Source organism: Thalassophryne amazonica, chromosome 1, assembly GCF_902500255.1.
Source record: "Thalassophryne amazonica chromosome 1, fThaAma1.1, whole genome shotgun sequence".
In the NCBI taxonomy this organism is placed as follows: domain Eukaryota; kingdom Metazoa; phylum Chordata; class Actinopteri; order Batrachoidiformes; family Batrachoididae; genus Thalassophryne; species Thalassophryne amazonica.
In genome coordinates, this window is record NC_047103.1 from 2,273,395 (window position 1) to 2,290,848 (window position 17,454).

Below are 17,454 nucleotides of genomic sequence, written 5' to 3' on the forward strand. Positions count from 1 at the left end.
CAAACTATAATAAACAACTGTTTTGACACTTTATAAAGGTAATCTGAGGTCTTGTGTGAAAGACTGTACAACAAAAAGGTTCAAACAATAAACACAAATGCACATTTTGAACAATATATACAAAATGGTCTGTGCGTTTTGTTGTCCATTGATATGGTAAACAGTGCTTTACGCAGAGAAAGCAAAAGAGTTATCCAGTAACATTCACATGCAAACTAGTGGAGCAATCACTGTTACACACTGTGTTTGAGCACGTGAGATTGTCATCAGAGGCTCTCTGTGTGCTCCTGCTTTCACTGATCGCTGTGCGTAATGGCGCAGGGCGCACTGAGTATGTACTAATAGTATGTACTCATTGGAGCACCCAGGGGGCTATTCAAACAGGCCAACTAGTAATACATCACTCCTGAAAACGATCTTTGGCTTTTCACATGAGGGAAATCTGCCCCACGATTGGATTTTGGAAAACCATGTGACGGTGAACCAATGCCGATTGGACACTCACATTGCGCACGTCATCACACAGCTTCTATGAGGAGTACAAAGATGGCCAGTGGCTGGCTCAAAAGTCTGCGGAGTTAACTTTTCAGCAAAAAAAAGTAAGCTTCTACCTCATATCATTAAAAAGTTATTTATAATTTAGTAAAGCTTGGTCTTAGCCGTCGTATACGATGGTGTTGGCTCCAAAGGATTAAACTCTGACAAGACTGAAATGATGGTTCTTGGTCCAGTGAGCTATTGGCATCAATTTGACCAGTTAATGCTTAGCCTAGGCTCGTGTGTCATACATCACACTGACAAAGTGAGGAACCTTGGGGTAATTTTTGTCAGGCACGGCAGGTGCCAGGCCCCCAAAGTGTTAGGACCCATAACGCAAACTCTCGGCTTGGATGTAGAAGAAATCATTATCTTTAATCCAGGCTCAGGTTTGGTACACAGGTGATCAGTCGGTGAGGCAGAAGCACAAACAGGGTCAGGCAATAACGCAGTCATGGATAAGCAGCGTTCAAAGGCACGAGCAGACACAGACATCATGAGCAAGGCAAAAGGCAAAGTCAAAAATACAAAGCGGGATCAGGATTCACGGCAAAGCAAAAACAGGACTGGAAACAGAGCTGGTAAGTGTACAAAGACAACAAACGATCAAGGGTGTGGTGGCTGGGTGGAGATTAAATAAGACAGGAGTTACAAGGTGCACGTGAGGAACAATTATGAAGGGGGCGTGGCTAGTGAACAAAGATACTACATTGTGCAAGACAGTGAGGGAGGACAACACAAGGTGGAGTGAAGAAAAGACAAAGATATGTGAACAGGTGCGCAGAGCGTGAGTGAAAGGAAACACAAAGCAAACAGAGTTAAAGTGGATATGACACTTAAAGACAACATAGTCTTATTACATGTAACAAAGGTTATATAATTCAGTCAACCTAAGCGTTTTGGGAAAATGGACGCGGTTCTCCTGTTATATATAACATTTGAACGTCCCGCCACTGAAAAATGTGCACGCCCTGTGACCAGCTTCCCGCTGAGCACCAAGCCTGAAATACGCAAAATAGGCAAACGATAACTAAAGGATAAACCATGAAAACACAGACTGACAGAACAAAACAAGAACGGAACTGAAACATGGCCAAAGTATAAAAGTAACAAAGAAAGTGACAAAGCAAAAATTAGGATGTAGAATAAACACATGATGAAAATAATTAATAAAACCAAGCTGGGGCAGATGAAGATGTACTAATAAAGCCTAGATCAGGGCGGGGCACGACAATTTTTGACCCTACATTGTCCTTTGACCTGCACATTAGAGATATTACTAGGACTGCTTTCTTCCACCTGCGAAATATAGTAAAGATTTGTCCCATCCTGTCTATGGCTGATGCTGAGACCCTGATCCATGTGTTTGTCTCTTCTAGATTGGACTACTGCAATGTTCTATTTTCTGGTTTACCGCAGTCCAGCATTAGGGCTCTCCAATTGGTTCATTCATTCATTCATTCATTCATTTATTTAATTCATTTAAAAGAAGAAAAAAAAACCATAAAAGCAGAAATAAAGCATCTCAATTACCAGAATGAAAAGGAGCAGAGAGAAGAACAAGTCTTATATTTTCTGCCCCTTTTTACAATACAATCTTTCAATATCCAGCGTCATTATTCGACATTATTTAACAGATTGTATTTCTTTAACTTGTCACATACCACTGACTTATTTCATAATTATGACCATTATTTAATAGATTACATCTCTGACAGGTTACATTTTTAAACTTAAAACATTTTAAACATTATTAACAAATTACCTTTTTGACTTCCTTACAGCCCACTGACTTATTTCATAGTTTCATACTTATTTAATACATCTAGTTTAATACGTTTTTTAAATAATTTAAGCGACCTTAATTCTTTAATTTCTTTGTTGAGACTGTTCCATAATTTTACACCATTTACTGCAATACTCCATTCCTTTACTTTGGTTCTGTATCTTGGTTTTCTAAAGACTTCTATTCCTTTCAATTTATAACTACTTACTCTTTTCTCAAACATATTTTAAATGTTTGTTGGTAAAGCATTTTTATTAGGTTGGTACATTGTTTATAATATTTTCAAATCGACCAAATCACGAAATTTAACTATCCCGTACTTAATGAACAATGGATTAGATGGATCTCTAAAACCACTGTTGCTAATCACCCTTAAAGCCCTTTTCTGCAGAATAAACAAAGGTTGTATATAAGTTGTATATGTTGATCCCCAGATTTCTACACAATAAGTTAAATATGGGAAAATCAATGAATTGTACAATGTTAATAAACCATAACTATTTAATGAATATTTTACTTTATGCAAAACAGCAATGGCTTTCGCTATTTTTCCTTTTATGTAATTTATGTGTGACTTCCATGTAAGATCTTCATCAATCATGACTCCTAAAAATTTCTTTTCTTTTACCCTTTGTATATCCATTCCATCTATTTGTAATGACACGTTTTGTTTTTTTTTGCTCTGTCATTAAACAGTATGAAATTTGTCTTATTAATATTTAGTGACAGACTGTTTATATCAAACCAATGTTTAACCTTTTCCAGTTCTGTATTTATCACTTGTGCTACTTCCTGTATATCTGATCCAGAGTAAAACAGCGTTGTATCATCAGCAAATAAAATGCTACCAAGCACATTAGATACATTCACAAAATCATTGATATACAAAATAAACAGTTTGGGTCCAAGTACCGATCCTTGTGGTACTCCATAAGTGATATTATTTATCTGAACAAACTGTTTTCTGTTTTCTAAGTAGCTTTTTACCCACTGATGTGCATCACCTCTTATTCCATATTGTTGTAACTTGTGAAGCAATCTTGAGTGGTCAATAACATCAAAAGCCTTTTTCAAGTTAATAAAAATACTTACAAAATAATCCTTATTTTCTACTGTTGTTGATATTTTCTCTATTAATTCCATAATTGCCATAGCTGTCGAATGTTTTGTTCTGAATCCATACTGTGCATTATTTAAAATATGATGTTTCTCAATGAATTTATCCAAAATTGTCACAAAAGCTTTTTCCATAATTTTAGAAAACTGTGGAAGCAATGATACTGGCCTGTAATTACAGAAATTATGTTTGTCTCCATTTTTATATAATGGGACTACCTTGGCAATTTTCATTTCATCTGGAAAAATTCCTGTTGACAGAGACAGATTACAAATATAAGTGAATGGTTCAATAACAATTTCTATTATACTTTTTACAGTCATCATGTCTAAATCTTCATGGTCAGTTGATCTTTTGCTTACACAGTTTTTTTTACAATATTTCTTATTTCTAAATCTTCATGGTCAGTTGATCTTTTGCTTACACAGTTTTTTTTTTACAATATTTCTTATTTCATCTTTTTCCACATTGTCCAGGAAAATACTATTGACCATATTTACAAGTGTATCTAATGTATCTTCTACTATTGGTTTATTTCCCACCAGACTTGATCCTACATTTGAAAAATAATCATTAAACCCATTTGCCACTTCTTTTATGTCATATATCTCTTTATTTTCTTTGACAAAGTAATTTGGAAAAGTTGCTTTCGCTCCATCACTTTCAATCACACTTTTTATAATTCCCCATGTTGCCCTCATATTATCTTTATTCTTATTTAATTGTTCACTATAATAATCTTTTTTTTTTGTTTCCTAATTATTGTCAATAGTTTATTTTTATATTTTTTGTATCTGTGTTCTGTTTCCTTTGTTTGCATTTTTAAAAAGCACCTGTATAAATAGTTTTTCTTTGCACAAGCATTTTTTATTCCCTTTGTCAGCCATGGTTTATTTACTCTTTTCTTACTAATTTCTATTAATTTACAGTTTTTATTATACAATTTCATCAATATTTTCATAAATGAGTTATATGCTACATTAACATCACTGACATAAACTTCTTCCCAATTTTGATTTTTAAGATCATATTTTAATGCCTCTAAGGCTTTTACTGACTTGTCTCTTTTAAAGTTTATAACAGTTTTTTCTTGTACCTATTTTTATATTTAAATATTGAAAAGACTGGTAAATGATCACTAACATCTGTCATCAAGATCCCATTCCTGATCATTTCATCTGTTCTATTTGTAAATATATTGTCGATTACCGTTGCACTTTGCGATGTAATTCTGGTTGGTTTTGTTATCAAGTGGAATAACCCCAAACTATACATTGAATTCACAAAATCACTTATTATTTGGCAACTGGAGCTTTCTATGTTAATGTTAAAGTCTCCACATATAAAAAGCGTTTTGTTTTTAATTTGATGGAATAACTCTATTATTCTATCTGTAAATTTCACAACACAAGTGTCTGGTGCTCTGTATACACAACTGATTAAAATATTTTTAGATGTTTCATGTACAAGTTCCACTGTTACAATTTCAATGATGTCATCCACAGTTGTCATTTCTTCTACAATTGTACATATCAGATCTGCCTTTATGTACAGAACAACACCACCGCCCCTTTTATCTCTTCTGTTCACAAAATACAGCTCATATCCCTCTATTTGAACATCAGTCATGAGATCATCATTAAGTCAAGATTCTGTGATTGCAACAATACTAAATTTATTTTTAAACTGATTTGAATAATCTTTTATTTGTAACATTTACAATACAAGCTTCGACTGTTTATATGTATGAGTGACAGGGTATCTTCTGCAATTTTTCCACTATTTAGCTGTTCTACTGTATAATACTCACAACCAATCATTTTTAAGTCAAATATACTTTCATCAATATTAGTGTCTATGTCATATATTTTATCATCTGTTTCCATGTTTGATCTGATTTTTTGTTGGTCCAATTACCAACAGACGTCATATCTGATTGTCTATTCAGGTCTGTATTTCGTAAGGTCCTCCATGTTTTTGATTTGTATACCGTTTGTTCCTTCTTTTACTCTAATCCACACCCTACAGTTCCAGACCCATGTAGCAACAATGTGCTTCTGTTTTTTTAATAGTCTTGCTTCCCTAGGAATATCTGCATTTTTTTTTGTTAGATGCTCATTTATGTAGACACTTGTTCCTTTCAAATTCTTTGCCTGTCTTAATACTTCATTTTTATATTTTCTGCTTGTAAATCGTATAACAATGTTAGACAGTTTATTTTTTCTATCTTTAGTTGGAACAGTATAGCAGTCTGATATTGTGTCTTGATGGATGTCAACACCATTTTGATATAAAAAGTTTGTAACTTGCTGTTCCAATGATTGTCGTTCTTCAGGTGGTGCATTCTCCCCACTGGTTCCACCAGAATCCACCACCCTTGCATATGTCCGATGTTTTGTTTCAAGTTCATCTACACGTTGTTCAAGTTTCTTAATGATCTTTCTTTAATCTCCACTGTCAGCTTGTCTAAATTAGACATGTCTTTTAATATCTGGTTTATTGAGGTCTTTATCTCCTCTATATTTTCCTCAAGTTTCTCCGTTTTCTTGGGTGGTGCCATGTTAACTATCGTGGCTTAGTATGGCCACTGTTAATTGCAAAAAACAATTCTCACCCGTAACCTCCACCACCACAGGTCCGGTTGCCGCACACCAACCCTCCCCGTTGCTAACCTCGTTCACAGCCGCCCCCAGCCTCGGTCGTAGCCACTGCTAGCCACAGATGTAGCTTCCATTAGCCAGGAATGCAGCCGTAGGCGGCCTCAGATGTTACTACCGCCAGCCTCGGTTGCCACCGCCGCCAGCCCCGGATGTAGCCGCTGCTAGCCGCAGACGTAGCCGCTGTTAGCCTCGGATGTAGCCGACGCCTCAGGCCTGGATGCATCGCCGCCACCGATGCCTCGGGCCTGGATGAACCGCCTCCACCGATGCCTCCGCCGCCAGCCCCGGATGTAGCCGCTGCTAGCCTCGGATGTAGACGCCGCCAGCCCCGGATGTACCCACTGCTAGCCGTGGACGTAGCCACTGTTAGCCTCGGATGTAGCCGACGCCTCGGGCCTGGATGTATCGCCACCACCGATGCCTCGGGCCTGGATGAACTACCTCCACTGATGCCTCCGCCGCCAGCCCCGGATGTAGCCGCTGCTAGCCTCGGACATAGCCGCTGTTAGCCTTGGATGTAGCCGACGCCTCAGGCCTGGATGTATCGCTGCCACCGATGCCTCGGCCTGGATGAACCGCCTCTAGCAATGCCTCCGCCGCCAGCCCCGGATGTAGCCGCTGCTAGTCGCGGACGTAGCCGCTGTTAGCCTCGGATGTAGCCGATGCCTCGGGCCTGGATGTATCGCCCCCACCATTGCCGCGGGCCTGGATGTATCGCTCCCACCGTTGCCGCGGGCCTGGATGAACCGCCTCCACTGATGCCACTGGCCTGGATAAACCACCTCCGCTTTTCAGCACGAGAAAAGTTGTTTAGTGTCAAAATTCTGCAGCCAGACTTTTGACACTAAGCAGAAAGTTTGACCACATTACACCCATTTTGGCGTCTCTTCACTGGCTTCCTGTCCCAGTGAGATCAGATTTTAAGGTTCTGCTAGTAACCTATAAAATTGTTCACAGACTGGCACCTCCCTAACTAGCTGACCTAATTAAACCTTACGTACCAGCCCGGGCTCTGTGTTCTCAGGGTGCAGGACTGTGGGTCTCAGGCTTAGAAGGGGTTTAATTCATTTTCTTAGTAAATGGAGCGTGCCGCTGCCTCAACTTATCTAAATTCTGGGTCTTTTAGTGAAGTTTAGGGCTAGTGGCCGGCGATCACCTTCGTATTTCTTCTGTTTTTCTTGTTGTTTAATGCTGACAAATTATACTGTATTTGTTGTCTTTCTGATGCCTGATTCTGTTTTTTCTCTGTTTAAGGTGCAGCTCCATCCAGAGATGGGAGCTGTGTTTGTGTTGGAGATCCTCCTGTCCTGTCAACCAACAATATTTCCTGTGTGTTCGTTTTGTGAATTGTGTCTGTATCATGGCACAAGCAGAGGGTTGCCCCTTTGAGTCTGGTCTGCTTGAGGTTTCTTCCTCAGAGGGAGTTTTTCCTTACCACTGTTGCTCTGGGGGTTAGTAAGGTTAGACCTTACTGTGTGAAGCACCTTGAGGCAATTTTGTTGTGATTTGGTGCTATATAAATGAAATAAATTGAAACTGAAATAACAACACAAATGTGACAAAGGTCAGTTTCAGTTTGTACAGGTGTCAATCGTTGCTCCAATTTCAGAAAAAAAAAATGATGCAAATTATTGTTTGGGTTAATAGAGTCCTAAAATGGAACAGTTTGCACCATCTGCCATGCTTAGTTATCATGTTATAGGGCAACGTATGTCATAAATCATAGAATCCAAAGGACGTTGACCTTGCTTGACCTTTACTTTGGAGACCAAACAGTCAAAACTATTTAATTTATTAATCCTTTTATTTCAACCAATAACAAACAAGGTTGTATAGTTTTCAACATGACTGAAGCATTTTTCCATTTTGACCTCTGTGTAATGCTTCTTTGACCCCTAGCTGGCTCCAGCTGCCACCTGGGATGACTATTATACATTTTTGCATCGGCCATGACAGACTGAGGCTGGACTCTGTCGTTTAGTCACCTTAACTGGTACCAATGACATCAAAATTGATGACTGGCTCATAGACCGAGGAGGTGTAACCGTGGATACAGCAGAGCATCCTTCTGTTCATGGACTGACACGCCCCTGACCGGGAGCTCCTCACTGATTTGACAGAAGCATCAAGTGAACTCTAATTTGAAGGATTTCAGATGAACAAATTATTTTTTTAATAAATATTAACTGAAATATTAAACTTTAGTTTCTTCTTTAATAAATAGTAATAAAATAAATGGAATTGTGTGGTATTGATGAGTACCAAATTACTGATCATAATAAACAGAGTTTGAATTTCAAGTTTTGTTTGAATATGCACAAGTTTAGGGGGAAAAAAATTGGCATGCTTTGGCGCCCAGCTGAAGGTTGGCCTTCATGCTCAGTGGCAAGAGATTTAAGTGCCGCCGCAGTTTCATTATTTATACTTTATTACAATTTTCAGTGTTGATGTCAGTGTTCACTGCCCCCTGCTGGGAGGATGGAGGTGGTGACATTTTGCAGCCCTTACTGGTTCTTTGGGGCTCCGCCCACTTTGGCAAAAAAGCAGATCTGACTCTATTTGTTGAAGTTTATTCAGATTATTTCTACTGCGCATTCCTAAAAAATAACCATGAAAAAAGGATGATAATCAGGAGAACGTGAACAAACTGCTGGCATGTGGACTAAAAAAAGAACCAAACACCATCTCCACACCAGTTGCGTTCCTGCCTGAACCCCGACTCTTCCTGCCGACATGGCGGGCTGTGATTTCTCCTGCTGGACACTCAGACGTCAGCTCTCAGATCTTCTCACACGCTTGACATTTGGGGGTTTTCTGTTCATGGAGTTGATTTTTTTAAGCCCGGTTTTGTGCTGTTGGTGGCGCTGCAGCAGGATTGTGATAATTGTTTGTGCTCATGTGTAATCTGAGCCAGTGGCCCTCGGGGACTTCAGGGACTGATCTGGATCTTTGTCCCGGCTGACACCAGTCTCGCTGGGTGTGAAATCCTCCTCCTCAGTTTCTATTTCATCTCACATCTCAAACAAAAGGAGTCTTAATCCTGCCTCCTTTAATCCCCGTTTGGTTTGCCGACGCTGCATCTCTGAGGCGGTGCATTAATCTCAGAGGCCACCGCGGCCTTCAGGCGGAGATGCCTGTGTTCTGCTGGGGCATCACCGTTAATCCAGCTGAGGATCGACCGCGAACACAGAGGACGTTTATTAAGCGAAAACAGGAAGATAACTAAAAAAAACAAACAAACACAAAAACGCCACGAGATGAGACATTTTTGTGTGCGTGTGTGTTTTTTATGATGGACTGCATTTATATAGTGCTTTTTGCATCTGAATCAGAAGCTCAAAGAGCTTTACATTGATGCCTCACATTCACACACTGATGTCAGGGTGATGCGGTGCACGGCACTCTCACTACACACCGAGAGCAGCTCTGGGATTAAGGGCATTGCCCAAGAAGCCGTAGCAATGGTGTAGTCTGGCTGGGGTTTGAACAGAGGATCCTCTGGCCTCAAGCCCATCGCTTAACCACTAGACCATGAGGGAAGGTGATGTTTCTGACGCATAAATCCTGTGAAGTGGGTCGGAGCTATCAAAGGATTCATTCAAAGGATTCAAAGGAGTTTATTGTCATATGCACATAGGAACATGTTCCCTGCACAATGAAATGTGTTTACTGCATTTAACCCATCCTAATTGCCAGTTAGGAGCAGAGGTCGCTTTTACGGCGCCCGGGGACCCAGCTCTAGATGTATGTCCCTGCCCTGAGTCACGAGCAGGTCAATCCTTGACCGGCTTCATGACACACTTAACAAACAACAACACACATAAGCCAATCCGGTACATAAACACACATAAAAGCACACACAAGGAAAGTTTGGGAAAGAAAAAAACTCCATTGCTGCTGTGTTGAACACACACAGCACCACTGAAGCAAAAAAAAAAAAAACCCATAAGCACAGAAAACAGTCACAGAAAAACAGGAAACAACAGTAAACAATCACAGCAGACGACAGCCGAGACTTGAATGTGTCCAGTGTTCAGACAGACAGCCTGGAGGCCGCCCTTGGTGCCATCAACAGGCCTTATCTGTCCATCCTGGGGGGGGATCCCAGTCCTGAATCAGTCCACCAGAGTCCAAGGTCCCACAGTCAACATCACAGGACTGGGAGAGGGAAAGACAAGACAGGCAGGGTAAGACGAGGAGCGAGGCATCAGGAGTGTTCTTCGGGGGGAGGATTTTATTGCAGCGGCCTTGAAGGGCAGCTGGTGTTTGGAAACCAAATAGATATCCAGATTAACAGACGCCTGAAAGATTCCACTGTCTGAAACTTCAGAGTGGCTCCCAAATACATCTGAATAGAGGAGAAGAGATATGGTCATTACTGACGATCAAAGCGGTTTTCCAGTGCAGCCATTCTCCCCGAGATGGATTCCAACGTGCGGTTAACACCCGCCGACTGAGCTGACACTGCCCTTCCAATCAAATCGATCATATGGGGCAGCCTGGACGGGCCAATTAATGCCGCCTCCACCTTCTTAATTTTCCGGTAAACCAGTGCTATGGCCGCTCCACACAGCAGAAACCCGGTCACCACAGCTCCAAATAAGTAAACATCTTCAACGTCCTCCACAGACAACGTGTACAGGCACATGACTTGCCACCTCCACCAGCTGTCCATCATGTAACCCGCCACATGTGTCCCGACAGGACAGGTCGGGTCCTCGCTCCCGAGTGTCGTAGAAAAAATCCTTCTAAATCGCCATCCGGCAGCTCGTTACAGATATTCACTTAAAAAACAAAAACCTTTTTGATCATGTTTGTTAACATTCTCCTTTAGTTCTCACACATGATGTCATAACATTTGTTTGTTTTTCAGCACTAATCAGACAGATTTTATCTGACGGCCATGGAGCCTCACGTTATCATCCGCCATATTAAATCTGATGCCTTCAGTCTTAATCCTGGATCTAAATCCAGGATTAAGAAGGCATCAAATTTAATATAGTTTGGGACTCCGGTGAGGGTGGTCGCATCTCCTCCTCTCTCCTCTATCTCTGCTCCAACCTTCAAAGTCCCTACTTCACCAGACTGTGAATTCTTCAAACTATACTGGATTAAACATGGAATTGATCGGTTGGTCTCTGAACGCTATTGACACCATTTTTTCTACAAGAAGATCAGGGCCGGGGGGACCCTGTGTGCCCGGATGGAACCTACCCTGCGGGCTATGTTCTCGACGCCTGGGAAACGTGGCGGGTCGCATGCTTTCCGCCTTTCTCTGTGGCAGACATCAAGGATTTATTCATATTTGGTTTCATAGTAGGAGGGCTGGTACTTATTGGTTTATGTGCTGCCCTGACCTACTGGAAGATTGGCAAGACGGCTGCCATCAAAGCCACGACCCCTCGCTTGTCCGTCATGATTAATGAGTTGGGAAAGGCGATGCATTCTCAGACTGCGTTAAGGAACTCAGACGCAAGTTGGATAACATCTCGGAGAAAATGCGCACCTTGCAAAAGAAGGAGAAAATTTCAGAGGCCGGGGAATTTTCATAATTGGGATTTGATTTGTTCATGTGAAGCTGGAAAAGTGTTTTTCACTGCTCAACCACAAACACGGCAGGCTTATCAGCCTGTCAAGGATAAAATGCCCATTGTTTATAAAAGAACTTCTATGGCCTTGGGAAGATTGGCTGCCTCCTTATCTCTCTTACTCCAGCACACAAGGACAGACAGACTCACACATAGACAAAGACTGAAGCATGCTCCACTTTCACTCCTACCTCACCTCCTGTCCCCCATCACACACCCCATCCCCGTTCCCCCCCAAGCTAGCGGCGGCGCGACTCCAGCTGCAGCGGCTACCACATACTCACATCGCCTCAATTTGGATAACAGACAGTATCAAGTTTAGTGCACATAAACAATGTCAAATGTATATGTGTTGTCTTAATTCTGATGTGTGCCATGATTACGGTAAACAAGTAATAACTGTGGATTAATTGCTGTTTGTCTGTGGAAATGTGAGTGTGGACATAATCTCGTTGTTGTTGCAGTTGTAATGACAATGACAATAAATCTCATCCATCCATCCATTCATCCAAATGTGGATTCTGAACCCAGATGTGGATTTTATTTCCAGATTTTCAATCTCTAAATTTAACCACATTTTCATCTTTTAAAAATACATATTACATATCACCAGTGATGGGCACAGCTAACCAAAACATTAGCTTCGATAACAGCTAATCAGCTAACTGAAGAGTTATCTTTTATGCAGCTAAACCGATAAACCACCCAAAAATTTATCGGAATTTATCGGATAACCGATAACCTTCAAAATTGAGTTTTAACACCACGATCACAAACCCAAACAATGATTCACCACTTCTGTCTTTGTGCGCTGTGCCTCCTGCTGGAAGCTCCTGTTTACTATGTATTTTACTCCAGTGCAAAAGGAGCCTGACCACCAGGTTGTCACAAAAAAAACATAATTCCTCAACCACATACAGCAGTTCCGCCGTGAGGCAAAAGTATTGGAAAATAAAGCAGTTTTGACTTATGATTTTGATTTATAAATTAAATTATTCTGGATAGAATAAATACATTATGTCAAATCTGTCATTTGTACAAAGTTAAAATATAACACAGATCATTTAATTTTAAATAATGCACTGATTCTGAAGTTTTGTAACAAACACACACAGATGCCAAAGGGATTATGGGTAAAATGAGCCTCCGCTAACAATGATTGGTTGACTTATTCATTCTATGTAAAAGCAAACACCTTAACGTGATGTGAGTGTTGGTTTACATATAAATGTGCTTTTGTAAAATATGCCATTTTTTTCATATGTAAAAAAAAAAGCCATTTGCAAAAGCCAAGAGTCAAGTTGTGATTAGACAACCGTCTGATATAACCGGGGCCAAAATGCATGCCATCTACTGGCGCCCAGACGCTCAGACCCTAATCCATAATCCTGCCATGAACACTACTGGCCATTAGATGGCAGTAGAGACCGTGAAAACGTGCCAAAACAAATATTCCAAATAAATAATCCATCCGTGTCTGCTACGTTTAATCTGCATGGAATTTAATAAACAAAAACCGAATTTCATACATTTCAATTTCAATTTATTTTCACTTATATAGCACCAAATCACAACAGAGTTTCGTCAAGGCGCTTCACACAGTAAGGTGTAACCTTACTAACCCCCTGAGCAACAGTGGTAAGGAAAAACTCCCTCTGAGGAAGAAACCTCAAGCAGACCAGACTCAAAGGGGTGACCCTCTGCTTGGGCCATGATACAAACATAAATTACAGAACAATTCACAAAACAAATATACAGGAAATGCTGTTGCTGCACAGGACAGGAGGGTCTCCAACACAAATACCACACGCATCTCTGGATGGAGCTGCAACTTAAACAAAGAGAAAAAACAGAATCAGGCATCTCAAAGACAAGAAATCCTGGATAATTTGTCAGCATTAAACAACAAGAAAAACAGGAACTAGTACGGTGATCGCTGGCCACTAGCCCTAAGCTTCACTAAAAGACCCAGAATTTAGATAAAGTTGAGGCCACGGCACGCCCCATTTACTAATAAAATGAATTAAAAGAGGAAAAAGCATAGTAACATACTATACCAGTATGCTAGCCATATGAAAGAGATTGACCCCTAGCTGGTTCCAGCTGCATCTTAAGTCTGGAGTTGAAAGTCTCCACAGAATATGACTGTTTTATTGATGCAGGGAGATCATTCCACAGAACAGGGGCACGATAAGAGAAAGCTCTGTGACCCGCAGACTTCTTATTCACCCTAGGGACACAAAGTAGTCCTGCACCCTGAGAACACAGAGCCCGGGCCGGTACGTAAGGTTTAATTAGGTCAGCTAGGTAGGGAGGTGCCAGTCAACAATTTTATAGACTAGTAGCAGAACCTTAAAATCTGATCTCACATGGACAGGAAGCAAGTGAAGAGACGCCAAAATGGGTGTAATGTGGTTGAACATTCTGCTTTGTGTCAAAAGTCTGGCTGCAGCATTTTGAACCAACTGGAGAGCCCTAATGCTGGACTGCAGTAAACCAGAAAATAGAACATTGCAGTCATTGTTATATGGCTGGGGGGGCCTGGCTGCCGGTTTGTTTCTGTTTTTTGGTTTTCCTCCCAGGTGGCTTGCGTTTGGGACTGAGTGGCTGTGTTGCTGAGGCTGTCAGGACCTCACCCTGATCACCTGCGACTCGTCAGGACTCACAGCTGTGGTGCATCTGGATGGATTGGAACATGTTGGCATTTAAGACTGGACTGCACAGTGTGTATTTGCCAGAGACTCGACCTTGTGACCAGACGGGTGAGATCGTCGTCTCGGGAGCCATCTCATCAACAGCGGATGCTGAGAACGTCCAGGTTTGAGGCACAGTCTGTGAAAGAGGAGGGGGTGAGGTCTCACGCTCGTCAGCACACTTCCTGAGGTACGTTAGATTTTGTGACTAACAGTTATACAGTCAGTAAATGTGGTGTCCCTCACACCTTATTGTATTGAGCTGTTTGTTAGTCATGTATCAGCTTCCACTGCAGTGGAGTTTTGTGAACGGGATGTTCCATGCCTGCAGGTTGGGAAGCTGATCAGTAATCAAGCCAGGAAGTGTTTGCTGTTTGTACACCGTTAAGTGTTCTGTGTGTAGAGTGTGGACTCACATAATGGTTCCTTCTTTCACAGACTCGGTTGTTGCGGCCACCTGGGGGGTGTCGGCGGGGTCCTTGGGTCCGAAACAGCTTCTGGCTCCGGACCGTTAGCGCTGCTGGGAGCGCACCACGCCAGGCCGCACCTTTTTGTTATTATCACTGTTATGTATTAAATTCAGTTAGCCTTTGTACCGTGCTCTGCTTATTTCATACTGGGTCCTTCAAACGCTGGTCGGTTCTCCGAGCTGCGTCCGACACATAACAGTAGTCTCTGGCCAAACATCACGGACCCAGCAGTAGCAGAGACGGTAACGCGCCGGGAAGGCGGCAGCAGACGTTCAGTGGTTATCCGGATCAGTTGCGGGGCTCTCCGCCCGGAAGGTGCGTGTTTGAGAACCCATTACTGGATACTGATTTGTGCTCTCTTGCAGCCGTGTTCCTGTGTTGTGCCTTATCCGTGGGTCGTGGTGGAGTGTGACTGGCGACGGCTTCGCGTCACACTCCGACCGGATAAGAGGTTTAAAACGGGAGCTGCAAGAGTGCGTTGTAATGGTTCACGTGCACGGCGGAGCTCTGTTAGCACGGGTCGCTGGCTTCCTGTGTTACAGTCGTAGCCCCCCGTTTCCCCGGACAAAGGTAACTACTGCGTCTGTTGTATCAGCTCCGGCGTTATTTAGTTGAGCACATTTAGTTGTGTGTTGCACTCAGCTGCGCACATAAGAGCAGCTCGTTTGTTTTTTCTGTCGCCAAAGGGGTTTTTTCATTTTTAGCACTCTGGCTCCCCCTTGTGGTGATTGAATCACGTTACCGTCAAGCTCTTGAGTAGGAACAGGTGTGTTCCATTTGGTTGAGCTTGACGGTATAACTCACTGATTTGTTTTGTGTTAGTTCATTTTGTGTAGGTGTTTTTTGAGTTGGTTTTTGTGTGGGATTTTATTTTTTGTTGTCCACTATTTGTCTGGGGTTGTGACCCTGCAGCCTGTCTGACAAAGAACAAAAAAAAAAACAAAAAAAAAAGGACCCAAACAACTGTGTGTTGGTCTGTTTGTTTTTTCTTTTATTTCTTTTTGTTTCACATCCCCAGGGTTAGATGGAACGGTCCCCTGGGGGGTGATGGGGTGGTACTTGGGTTGTTTTTTTCTTTGTTTTTTGTTATGCCCTCTCTTCTCCTCTGACTCCAGCCGGGTGTGCCGTAGTGTCGGCATTGCGGAGGGTGCAGTTAGGTTGTGCTGGGCGTTTCCCAGGTAGCCTCTGCACCCGGGAGGGGAGGGGGGGGGTTTGGGGTGTCTTTTTGTTTCCCCCCCCAGTTTCCGCCCTCAGGGTTTGACTGTGGTGTCCTCTGGGGGGGAAAGGGCGTTGGGTCCATCTAGCCGTGGACGGCCGGGGCTGGGTCCATTGGTCATGAGGGGAGGCGTCTCCTGGGGTTGACGAGTGGTCCTCTGGGAGGCGCTGGTAGTCCCCGTGGGTGACGTTGGATCCCAGAGGGACCTCGGCCGTGGTTATTACTCCTGGAGCTGGCGGGTGGCCCTCTGGGGGTGTTGGTCCCTACGTGTCGTTTGGGGGGAGGAGGGGGGGTATTTTGGCATTTTTGTTTGTGAGCTCAAGTTTGGGTTTTTCTTTTCTCCCCTTCCCTGGGGTTTGATGGAACGGTCCTCTGGGGGGGGGGGGGGGGGTATTTTGGCATTTTTGTTTGTGAGCTCAAGTTTGGGTTGTTTTTCTTTTCTCCCCTTCCCTAGGGTTTTGATGGAACGGTCCTCTGTGGGGGGGGGGGGGGGGGGGGGGGGGGGGTGTTTTAGTATTTTTGTTTGTAGGCTTGGGTTTGGGTTGTTCTTCCTTTCTCCCCTTCCCTGGGGTTTGATGGGACGGTCCCCTGGGGAGGGGGGGGTGTTTTGGTTGTTTTGTTTTATGACTAATCACACATGTTTGGATAAAGGCTGACCGCACAGGTGTAAGAACTCCTGGCCACACCTGTGCTAAGAGACTGTCAGAAACAAGGGCAAAGATGCAGCCAGTTCAACCAGTCTGTTGGAGGATGAACGCAGACGCGGTTTCCAGCCATGGTCCCTGGAGGGGGGTGTTTCTCCTGGGCCAGGTGGGTGTGGTCGCCGGGAGGCTTCCCGTGAGGGTGGGGTACTGTTATATGGCTGGGGGGGCCTGGCTGCCGGTTTGTTTCTGTTTTTTGGTTTTCCTCCCAGGTGGCTTGCGTTTGGGACTGAGTGGCTGTGTTGCTGAGGCTGTCAGGACCTCACCCTGATCACCTGCGACTCGTCAGGACTCACAGCTGTGGTGCATCTGGATGGATTGGAACATGTTGGCATTTAAGACTGGACTGCACAGTGTGTATTTGCCAGAGACTCGACCTTGTGACCAGACGGGTGAGATCGTCGTCTCGGGAGCCATCTCATCAACAGCGGATGCTGAGAACGTCCAGGTTTGATGCACAGTCTGTGAAAGAGGAGGGGGTGAGGTCTCACGCTCGTCAGCACACTTCCTGAGGTACGTTAGATTTTGTGACTAACAGTTATACAGTCAGTAAATGTGGTGTCCCTCACACCTTATTGTATTGAGCTGTTTGTTAGTCATGTATCAGCTTCCACTGCAGTGGAGTTTTGTGAACGGGATGTTCCATGCCTGCAGGTTGGGAAGCTGATCAGTAATCAAGCCAGGAA